Consider the following 13,521-nt stretch of genomic DNA (forward strand, 5'->3'; position numbering starts at 1 on the left):
TTTAGATACGTGTCAAAATGTCTTATGAAACATTAAAATCACCGGGTTTAGATAAGTGTCACAATGTCACAATACAAAATAGAACAAATGTATTTATATAAGACACCATTGAACCTTTGCGTTTAGAGAAATGTCAAGATCTTTCACGACCCATACCACGGCGTTTAGATAAATGTCGACATGTCAAATTAATCTAACAGAACCATCGCGGATAACAAAGTGTCAAACTGGCACATGACACAATTGAATCACCATTTTTAAATTAATGTCAAAATTTCACTCGACACAACTTGACCACCGCGCTTCGATCAGCGTCAAAATGACTACAGACTACCACATTTAGGTAAATGTAAAAATATAACATGATACAATTGAACCACCATGTTCAGATATGTGTCAAATGTCACACCACTACACCATCAAAACACCGCATTCAGATAGCTGTTATAATGTTTCATGCAGCAATTGAACAATTGCATTTAGATTAGTTTAACCTGTATGTTCAATGAAGGTAACAGTAGTATACCGCTGTTAAAAACTCATAAATCCATGGACAAAAAACAATATCGGGGTAACAAACTAAAACCGAGGGAAACGCATTAAATATAAGAGGAGAACAACGACAAAAACACTAAAATGTAACACACACAGAAACGGAACAAGCATCAGACAAAATCCCACGAGAAAAACAAATAAAACATCAAAACCAAATACATGAATTTGGGATAGACAAGTAGTTCAATGGCGTAGCTGCTTGAAAACTTCTACGTGAAGAAATGTGTATCTTACCTGTTGTGTTCAGATGTTTTCTATAGAATTGTACAAAATACTCATATGAAATTAAAGAAGCTTATTGTGTGAAATATTTATATATTTACTTACTGACATTTGAAACGGCATTGCTGTTCATTAACATATGAAGCGTTTTCAAAATGTAAAACGACATGATTGAACCACCGAGTTCCGAAAGATGTCGAAAAGTGTCATGATACTATATATTTAACCACTGCATTTATAAAAAAAAACCCGTGTCAAAGTGTTTCACAAGGCAATTGAACCACCACTTGTAAGTTTCAAAATGTCGATTGATTTTGGTTCTTTTAGAAAATGGGTGAACACACTATAACTGTGTATCGCTAGATTATTCTCAATGTCTCACATCCGGGGAGTTCGTCATTTTTTTTTTTGACAAAATGTTTAATTATGGTACTTTATTGGATTTAGTCCAGATGCGGTCTTTAGCTATCCCATAATGTACTGAAGTGCAATGAAAATAGATGCCACACTAAACTCCATAACATATAATTGAATTAAAACAAAAACAAGATTAACAAGGGCTGGGGCTCCTGACTTGGGACAGGCAATATAACCTAGAAGCTTTTAAACTAATAGCAATTAAGTAACGGAACTTAAAAAGTAGAAAATAAAAAAAAAAACAGGTCCATGTCCTTGTCCTTAAGATAAGGTGAATTAAAAAAAAAATGATGGTAATTATTCAATCTATATTTTATATAATTATATTAAATAATTTTTCTTTAAAAACAACTATGAAAAATAAAAGGATTTTATAAGAATTCCCCAAAAAGCTTCTTAGACTATATTTTTTTCTACTTTTAAAGTTATTTTTTGGCCATGGCGCTGTCAATTGTCTACATATGAAGTTAAAAGTTTAGGTTTCTTTAACTTTCGTTTGACTTTATATTATGTATTGTCCTACGCGTTCTTGTTAGCTATTGTATATAGTCTAGGTAAGTTTTAAAAGTTGTAAATCATATAAATATGTGCAGATCATAACATTAAATTAAGTATTAACATGTCAATGTGCATTGAAATAATAGAAACAGAATTACATTTTTACTTAGCTTTTCAATAGCAACAAATGAATAATTTACTTAGATTTGTTTTTCTTTCTTTTCTGGGAAACCTACCTTTTTAGGGTGAAAGAACATCTTCTAGTTCTTGGAAAATGTCGTACACTCGATGAAATCGTTAACAGCATACATGGTTCATTAAATAAGATAAGTATTTAAATTCTTTGTGTGTGATCATATGTAGTTTTTATCAATCCACTATAGTACTACTATTATAAATACAGTTTTGTTCGTGACAAGGCTAGTTTATGTCATTAAACCATTGACGTGAAATATAACATATAATCGAAATGAATTATAAAACGTGTTGGGTATCAAATATTGCACCTCAGTTCTATGGTTATATTTCATAGTTCCTATTTTTCTTACGAATAACAATGGATTTTGACCACAAAGTGTAACAAGGAAGTTCCATTTTTGTTTACTACGTATTTACTTAAGAGAGTAAAACATGATATTACAGTAAATCACAATAGGTTAAAATTAAGCATCTATTTTTAATTAACAAAATATGTATATTTAACGCGTTAAAAGTAGATACAACGCTTCTGGAGAGTTGTTTCATTGGCAATCACACTATATCTTCTATATCATCGAGATAAAGTGTAGATTTAAAGTTGAAAATGATCTATAGTAGCTCGATAGCGTTTAAACGCGTGAAACACTTAATTCATTGTTTCTTTTTCTATGCTTTCACTCCCCAAGGTAAAGGGAGGCTTTTGTTCCCACTGATATGTTAAATCCATACACATTCTGTATTTATTATATAACAGCTGGTTATTTTTTGTTCATGTTTGAAATAGTTTTATAATTTTTTATTGAGAGGTTCTGTTGCACCATTAGCCAAATATAGGGGAAGGGTTGGACTCCTAAAATCTTATTAACCTTATGTATATACCTGACCAGATTCAGAAGATTGAAATTCAGTGGATGTCGTGTGTAACTGTAAATTGTATTTTTAGTCTCTTGTTTCGTACATTATCCGGCCAGCGGTGTCTTTATTGAACTGTTTTACATTGTTAATTCTTAGCCTTGCATAACTTTGCTCATTCTTGCAGGATCTATATCATTACGTTTCTACTGGACAGTTATATATTGATTATTAAAACGCTTCTGTTTTTATACGTCCATGCATATCAATAGTTTTTAAAAGGTCTTCCTTTAAATGAAAGTAAGAAAACTAAAATTGCATACGGACAAATGGATAAAATTTCAAAGGACCCTAATATGCGTATGGTGAAGATGTGTTAGAGTTTGATATGTTTGAAATGATTTTTTTTCATATAATTATCGTAACGAAATTTATCTAAAATATATAAAAATACTGAATCCAAGATATATTCAAGAACGGAAAGTCCTTTACCAAATGACTAATCAAAAACTCAAAACACATCAAAGGATGGGAAACATATGTCATATTTCTGAAATGGTGTGTATTTCTAAATCCAACGTCTGACTCAATATGTCTCCCGTCTCATATCCGTATATATTGAAAACTACAAGCTACAAGCCTAATGTTTTTTTTTTCTTCATAAAAATGCACTGTACGGCCAACATTGATTTCTATGTAAACATTGCAGTCCATGCATGTCAGAACATGAATTAAACAGGAATATGCAAAACAACAATTCAACATTTGTAAAATTTACTCACTTTTCAAAGTTTGAAAAAAAATCAACGAATGAGGGTTAAAATTGAGGTTTCATTGAAAAAAATTCTTTTGTTGGTTTTATTTACCATGATTTGATAACGTCAATAGCATACTATTCGTTCCTTTTTTATTTAACCTGAAATGTAAACACATATATTGTTTAGTATCGGATATATATTGGTTATATACGCTTACGGATACGGACCGCTGGAACAAGAAACTCATTGAATATCTAGTGCCGGAAAAACACGTTGCCATATTGCCTCAAGCGGTTTCAGCGATTGAAAGAGATATGTTACATTTTTGTTAGTAGATCAATAATATATTGTCAAGACATCTAAAGAACATTCTCTAATTTTTTGGCTATTTTCACATTTCCTGACCGGTGTGAGAAAAATATTTTGACGTTAAATTTTCTTGTTTTATTCAGAATTTTCTTATTGTGACGTCATTAAAAAAGGCGACCATGCTTGATTACGTCACATCAAAAGTACATAACTTTCCTCGAATCTTTGAAAAGGAAGGATACGAATCATAAGAGAAACAGATTCCCCCACTGTAACTCGTGTATTACGATATTTCTCCACTCTCAACAGTTAAATTTTAAATATTTTAAAAGCTCGGCAAGGCTCGCGCTTTAAATATTAAATTTAACCATCTCAAGTGGAGATATATTGTAATAAACTTGTTGCAGTTGTGGAATATATATTTCTCAAACAAATGGATCAATGTTCTTCCTTTAGTTCAGGACATGGTCAACATGGCGCATGACTCAATTATAACATCGGGTTTAGATAAGTGTCAAAATGTCAAATGCCACATTTAATGTTTAGATAAAAAACTAAACCACTGCATTTAGAAAACAAAATGTGTCAAAGTGTTTCAAAGGCAATTGAACCAAAGTTTTTAAATGTCAAAAGGTATCTTGACATTTAAGAACCACCGCGTTTATAAGTGTCAAAAATTATGCATGAGGCCACAAAGAGTTTATCTTTTGACGACTTGTAAACCACAAACTACGAAGTATTTATATGTGTTGCTTATTCTTTAGTTTTCTTTGTTGTGTCATGTGTACTATTGTTTGTGAGTTTATTTTCGATTTATGAGTTTGTCTGTCCCTCTGGTATCTGTCGTCCCTCTTTTAGTTCTTTTAGAATATCAATGAATATAGTTTAAGTGTTTATCGTAAGTTCTTGCAATTGTTAATAGGTTTTTCGAAAATATATCAGCAATGAGAATTATATAAGTGTTAAAATTAATTAATCAATGTAATGTTTATGTCAAACATTTATATTCTACTAACTATTCTTTCAATTCTCAGGAAACTAGCAATCATTAAAGGCTATCATGTTAACATCTAGTGTTTGTATGTAACGTAATATATTATAGCACACTGTAACTGAACCTTAATAAATGTTACAGTGCATTTCAAGTTTACTCAACAAGAATGGAATACATAACAAAGTTTATTGGTGTTATGAGATACATTGTGTTTTATTATGCATTTAAAAGATAGGATTGTTTTTAATTGAGAAGCAGATAAATAAGAAATCACAAACTGTTTCGCCGAAAACATGTCATCATCGATTTTGAATGTTTGATTGCGTCATTTATATTTTTATTTAAAAACTGTACTTCAAATTGAATGCATTTCTGAAATTAAAATTTGTAGTGCAGTCGTAATCTGTACAACACGAGTGCATGGAAGCAGACCATCATATTTATGTTAACATTGTTCCAGCGGTGTCTGATGTTGTGTTTGCTCCAATGGTTTGCAAACAACACCAATTAAAACATTTACATACAAAGCAGTTATGCTCATTGATCATTTTCTGTAAATTTTACCTTGTCAGATTCTAGTTCTAAAATGAAAGTAACATTTTTCAAATTGTTGGTACCAAATACTATTCTTTTTTCTATGAGTGTGCAACCACTGTATTAAAATATCACCAAGTTTGTATCAACATGAGCAGCACGACGTGTCATATATAGTACAGAATCTGCTTAGGTTTCTTAGCACCTGCGGCTTATCTTGGGGTTCATTTGTTCTCAGTCATTTATGTTGTGGGATTTGTTAATTGTTGTGAGATTTGTCGTGTTTTGCCACGACATTATCGGTTTGCCATTGATTTTCGCATTCCAGTCTTCATTTCGTATATTATGTTTCTCTTTTTCAAACAAAAGGATTGGATGTATCTCATTAAATAAATAGTTTAAGAATAGCAAAGCAATTCACAGCTTTGTTAAAGATCCCTTAATAACCCCATAAGTGAAAGAAAGGTAAAAAGATCATCCCTTATTAAAGCTGAAATATTTGCAAATATTGCAGTTTTCTATATATTGATACAATAATTCCTCACATCCATATGAAGACAGATAAATCATATTTGATAGCTTAACATAAAGTGTTGACTGATAATGGAAGCAGAACAAAAAAATATTTTTAGTGCACAAGGAATACAAGCACTGTTTGACGCACTTTTAATACTTTTATAATTGCATAAGAAAATTGTATACTGAAACGTAATAACAAGTTACTCCAACAGATAATCTATTTAAATCACAAATACAAATAGCAAATACATAAGAATATAAGTATTACTTTTCCTTAAAAGGATTTAACAACTTTATAATATTTGACTCCATCCGATTCAACAACAAGTTTTGTTTTACATATTTATATCGTTGTATTCAATCCCATTTGACAAATCAAACAGACGCGTTGAACTTATACAGTTCATTTCACAAAATTCACGAGATCGTCTGTCCTATACAAATAATTTCGATCTTCTTCATTTTATTCTGGTAAATTGTCTAAACAATTCGCGGCACGTGAAAATATGAATACCATTTACGATCATAAATTTAATAAAAGAGGTAGGTAAAGAAAATGTTTCTAGAAACTATATTTAAATCATTTGTTAGTTTCTGAAATGTAGTTTTAGGTAGAAATTATAGGTACAGGTATATATTTAAAACATCTCAAGTGCTTTCTATTACTATTCTTAAGTATATCTTCAGGGTCATTATGTATCATGGGTAATCAGTTTTACAATACCAGTCTTGAGTTATATGTCAAAACAAATATAGGTCAATGTAAAGGAAAAATATTTACATGAATTATATTATCCTAAAATCTATATTTACATTACGTAATATATGAATGCTAAATGATCTCGAACGATTTCTTAGGTAGAAATTCATTATATGTCTTATAAGGAGATTAATAATTTATATAAAGGTACTAGTATAGAAACTAAACTAAAAATACTCTAATTTGCTTACCGTCAGTTATATTTTTAATGTGATAGGTATTATTTTGTTATATTTAACAATTTAATTTATAAACACAAATTCCATTTAATAAATACAAAAATGTTTTCACGATAAGAATTTCAAAAAAATACCTGAACTAAAATATTTTGTTTGACAGAGTTCCACTCAGCTGAACAAAATACTAGACAATTAACCGATATTCAAGATTTGCATTTAATTAATAAACGATCCATTTAGATTGAATGCTGATTGATAAAGAGACCCAAGAAACACAATCGTAACCGAAGGAAAGTCTACAACACCATTGCAAAATCCTACATAAAGAAAGAAATCGGCGATAGGAAAAACCAAAGTAGACAAACATCCTTTAATGTGAACGTGCACGCATCCACCATTTGAAGGAATACGTGAACGCCATAAAAGGGGTGCAAGAGGCTTTGTGTCCACTTTGGTACAATTCAGTGGTTGTCGTTAATTTTTTTAATATAAATAAGGTCGTTAGTTTTCTCGTTTGAATTGTTTTACATTGTCATTTCGGGGCCTTAATTAGCTGACTATGCGGTATGGGCTTTGCTCATTGTTGAAGGCTGTACGGTGACCTATATCTGTTAATTTCTGTGTCATTTTGGTCTCTTGTGGACAGTTGTCTCATTGGAAATCTTACCGTATCTTCTGTTTTATATATACAAGAGATTCTTGTTTCTATATTATCTTTATTGTCAAATACATCGGTATACATGAGATTCAAGGAATTTGTTGACACGTAAGATTTTAGTATGACATCAATAGTAACTCTTCACTGGAATCTAACGAACTTAGTGCATGCTTCTCCTTATCATTAAGAAATTTTGAATGCATTTATTCTTTATAGCATATACAATGAAAATAACAATGTTTTAACAATATGATTAAACTTTTATTTCAATTATTGACTTGTAACAATATCCTTCAGTAATCCAAATAAAGGCAACAGTAGTATACCGCTGTTCAAACTCATAAATCCATGGACACACACACAGAAACGGACCCAGCATCAGACAAAATCCCACAAGAAAAACAAATATAACATCAAAACCAAATACATGAATTTGGAATAGACAAGTACCGTGACACGTCTTATCGCAATGTGAATTTACACTGAAAATTAAGAGAAAACAAACGACGCAACGTTAAAATGTAACACACACAGAAACGAACTATAATATAACAATGGCCATATTCCTGACTTGGTACAGGACATTTTTAAAGAAAAAAATGGCGGGTTGAACCTGGTATTGTGGCATGCCAAACCTCCCCTTTTATAGCCATGTGAAATATAACATTAAAATGACAACTCAACACCACAGGACTACAATATAAAAAAATTGGAGAATACAATTGACAAAGAAACACACGAACAACAGCCTACAAAAGGCAACAAGTTGAAAATTTTAATACGCCAGAAGTGCATTTTATCCACACAAGATCTACTAGTGATGCCCAGATACAAAAGTTTGAAAGCCGAAACAAGCACAAAGTCGAACAGCATCAAGGACCAAAAGATCAAAAAAGTTGTGTCAAAAAACGACCAGGGTTTTCTGTTAGTTACCAGAACATCCTTATTATTTAGAATAATTTATACTTTTGCAAACAGTAAGTTTATAAAATTACTAAACAAAAGCTGTACATGATAGAACTGAAATATTAACTTCTTACAGGAAACAACTGAAATACATTACATAACCAGACACATCCGAACAAGCCCAAACCCCAACGTCAAGTGACGTCATATTTGAAATTGTAAAAAATGACACAAAAAAAATGATGACGTCATTTGAATTTGTAAAACAGATCATCAAAAAATGAAAAATGACGTAATTTGAATGAATAAGATAGAATTAGGATTGATTTAAGATTATATTTGATCTAAATACTGATATTGCATTTAATAACAATGCACATTTTAATATTTATTATTAGCAAATTAAGGTAGCAATTAACTTTATTATAAAGCTATGTCCGATATGTTTTGAATCTTACTTCAAACGTAAAATATCGTACTGATTACGTTGAACAAAATGAAATCTAATAAGTGAATGCGGTGATTAATATTATTTACCATAACACATAAATATAATAGAAAAGACATCAAGACATTTGACAAAATCCGATGAGAATTACAAATATAACATTAAACATTTAAACTAAATACATGAACTAGGGATAGACAAGTACCGTAACACGTCTTATAGTAATGCGAATTCACACTCAGCAAAACAGTCACAATTGGGAATAAGTCACGTTTGGTAATTAAAAGATTAGACGACATACTGACAAACCACAATCTACCATGAGGTTAAAATGTCCTTAGCTAGTTTGGTCAAAGATACATCGTATGGATCCACCAATTCGTGATGGTGTCCATAAAATTTACGGAGTGTCAATTTTAATCTGTCCTCCTCATAACTTTGTTGGAGCAATTTCTGCGTAAGGATCACACTCCTGTATATGGAGTCCGTATAGTGTAAACAAGCACGAGAATAACGTATCAATTGTGATATGTAAACACCATACGAAGGGGCAGAGGCTCCTCCTGATGTGCTTTGTTACATTCCATTAGTGTAACAGGGGTATATTATTTGTACAATTCATCTAACAACAAATATATATTCACAAATATCAATCATAATGATCGTTCTAAATGTTTTCTAATGGTTATTAAAATAAAATATTTTTTTGACTTGTCACACTTGCTCTCATACTGAATTCATTAAAAAAATTGAGAAAACATTGACATTGTTGTCTCAATGTAAGAAATGTTATATGAATCTAAAATAAAAAAAAATGATAGTTTTGAAAAAGAAGTTAAAGTCAATATATGACTTTTTGACGGAAATGTATAATCCAAATACTAAACGTTTTATTTTTTTTTACTTAAGAGTTACTTAACCCCTCGTTTTAACATCGTGCATGTGTAAAAACTTTCTATATACGAAAGCATTTTACATAAGTAATCGTAATTGTATACTTGTGTGCAAAAATTCCAACATCTATTCATCTATTGTTTATAACTTCCCACCTAATTAAAAGTTTCCTTGTAGTAAGTTTCTTTTAAAGGTATAAGTTTATTTTCCTTTATATTTTTTAATAAACATTCATTTACACTGTTCTGATATAACACATCATCTATATTATTTTTTTTATCCAAAATATGGTTTGAATTTTTTTATAAGTCTTATATAAAAAAATTCTTGATACTAATTTCCATTTTATATGTGAACCTTTCCATATAAATTTGTTCCTACTTATTTTAACACTTTGTTTTGTAAAATTTGCTGACTTTTATATTGCTGCCTTTTCGTTTGGTAATGATTTCTTTACCAAAGGAGTAGGTTCAGTAAGACACCTTTTTGGCCCCAAAATATAGCAGTTTTACAAAATTGTGAAAATGTAATCTTTAAGCTATCTATTGGAAAGATGGATGCTTCTGCTACATAAATATGGGCTATTTTTGACCCTACAATACACATATATTGGGTACTAGCATCCTTAAATTATGCTAAATTACTGAAATCTTCCGAATTTTAGCATTGTATTTAAAGTTTAGATGGTTTCCGTCTGAAATGAAAGTGGCCGCATTCGTATTAATTCATAATATTGAAATGTAAGTTGTATTTGATGATGATACATAATATATATAAAGGTTGAGGATGAACACGGATGCGGCCTATTTCAGTTTTGACATAAACAATCTGAAAAATGCTATTTTCTGGCATATGTGATAGAATTTTCATATTTAATCTTGAATCTGAGCGTTTTTAATGACTAGATCAGTTAAAATCTTTCACATAAACTAATCGAATCAATTGAAATAGACACTTAAGTGTTTAAAAAGTGTATTCATAATCATAATCTTTCAGTCAGTTTAATTGAAGTCTGGAGCTGGCATGTCAGTTAACTGCTAGTAGTCTGTTGTTATTTATGTATTATTGTCATTTTGTTTATTTTCTTTGGTTACATCTTCTGACATCAGACTCGGACTTCTCTTGAACTGAATTTTAATGTGCGTATTGTTATGCGTTTACTTTTCTACATTGGTTAGAGGTATAGGGGGAGGGTTGAGATCTCACAAACATGTTTAACCCCGCCGCATTTTTGCGCCTGTCCCAAGTCAGGAGCCTCTGGCCTTTGTTAGTCTTGTATTATTTTAATTTTAGTTTCTTGTGTACAATTTGGAAATTAGTATGGCGTTCATTATCACTGGACTAGTATATATTTGTTTAGGGGCCAGCTGAGGGACGCCTCCGGGTGCGGGAATTTCTCGCTAAATTGAAGACCTGTTGGTGACCCTCTGCTGTTGTTTTTTATTTGGTCGGGATGTTGTCTCTTTGACACATTCCCCATTTCCATTCTCAATTTTATAAATTTTTTCGTTAGAAGAACTTGAAATTTGAGGCAAAAATCGGCCTTTACCGAAACTACTCCTTCATTTCAGCTATCCAGTTGGATTTACTTTTTAGTTCATTCAAAGTTACGTCGTTTGAAACGCAACCTATAATATATCAATTACATCAATTAAATTACTTTAAATCCATTTTGTTTTGAAAAGTAATGCTTTCACTTTTAATTTTTAATTTCAAACATAATAAATTTATTGTTCTGGTTAATTTCCACTGTTTAGTTAGTTTTTATTTTCCTTCCCTTTTGGAGTTCAGTTTTGCCTTCCAGCTCGGAATCTTTGTTATACTTTTTTTACAAGTTTATATTTGAATTTGGAAGGCGACACCATGCTAGAGGGTAAAGATATTTAATACCCTTCCGTAATTTATTTCTGAGAAAACAAAAGAGAAGATGTAAATATTCACGCCTTTTGTTGGTAAGAAAACATGTTTTATTTTTATTTCCATCACGTCAAGTAATCTAACAGTGTTAAAATGGAAATATTCATTACTCATTTATTTACATAAAAGAGCCAGAGAGACACGATGTTGATAACATGCTTCATGCAATGATTTGGACAGGATTAAAACCACACGTGAAGGATATTTCAGGACATAAATATGATACCATTGGAGATTTTGATGGACTACGTGTAGCTTTAAGGCAGATAGAGAGCGATCATAGCAGCAGAAGTGAAACACTACCAGCAGAGACCAAGACACACATAAACAAGGCTATAACAACCCAACCTGAAGACGAAGGTCTACAGGAGATCAAAGGTTTGATTAATCAGATACATACCAGACTGGATTGTAATGATAAAAGATGGGAGCAAGCACCATGGAACCATCAGGAACAACATACACAACCCCCACAATTTCAACCACCAAATCAGTCGAGACAATGGCAGCAGCCCAATCAGTCATCACCATGGCAACAGCAACCACAGTTTGGACAACAACAACAAAATAGAGGAGGTTAGAGGTAGAGGAGGAAATTCAAATAGAGGTAGAGGACAGAACAACTACAGAGGAGGAAGAGATAATCCAGATAGAGATTACCAATGCTGGAGATGTGGACAGACAGGACATCTGAAGATAGGATGCAAAGTTAGAATGGATCATAGTCAGCAACATTTAAACTCCAACAAGCCTATGCAGGGGGAACGTCCATAGGTTTAGAGAACAGCAAGGTTCCCAAAGTCAGTCGGGTAAAGACACCACCAGGACTCTTTGGTCAGCCAACAGAAGTAAAGATGAACATAAATGGTATGGAAACATCAGCCTTATTAGATACCGGCTCAACAGTGTCAACAGTCAGCCAATCTTTCTTCAACCAGTATATACAGACACCATTAATGGACATAACAACCTTGCTAGATATAGAGTGTGCAGATGGGCAACAGTTACCATACCTTGGCTATACTGAAACTTGCATACAGATACCAGGTCACCATCAGGAATACCCATGTATACTCCTAGTTATACCAGACAGTAGATACAACAAACAGGTACCGCTGCTACTAGGAACAAACATGCTTTCAACCATCATAGATCAACTTAAGGTAAGTATAGGAGCTAGATTTTTACAGGAAAGCAGCTTGACTACACCATGGTACCTAGCGTTAAGATGCATCATACTTAGAGAGAAACAACTTACAAAGAACAGCAACCGTCTTGGAATTATCAGAAGTGGTGAGATCAAGTCTGTAACAGTACCACCAAATTCATACATCACATTAACCGGCTACTTAGACAAAGAAATACCATATCATGATTCACCAGCAATGTTACAGTCGTCTTTACTTGCAAAAAATCACGAGGACTTAGACATCGAACCAACATTAATCAGCTACCAACACAGAAAGAATGGACCGGTGAAGATACGCATTTCTAATAAAACTATCCAGAACCCTATACATAGTCAACTATTATTTACGCCCAGATAGTGCGACTCCATCATAATTATACTCATAATACATTTACAACATAGGTTCACATCCTTAATAGTTATATGTCATCTTCATCTTCTACGCCACTATAAAACGACTGTACAATGACGAGACTATTGCGGCTATGTCCTCTTGATATATAACGTGGGTGGGAAATGTCCACACTGATATACGATCCTGGCAATAGAAATGTCTTATCCTTTATTTGAAGAGTTTCGTACGTATTCTTCTTCAATAAAACTGTTTTACATTTCCCCCATCCATCACTGTAATGTAAACATGCCTCATTAACAGTATGTCTACTCTTACTGATGTGTAGTTTAAGACGAATTGATAATATATTTTGCTGTTTA

The sequence above is a fragment of the Mytilus edulis genome, chromosome 10, assembly GCF_963676685.1.
Source record: "Mytilus edulis chromosome 10, xbMytEdul2.2, whole genome shotgun sequence".
NCBI lineage: Eukaryota > Metazoa > Mollusca > Bivalvia > Mytilida > Mytilidae > Mytilus > Mytilus edulis.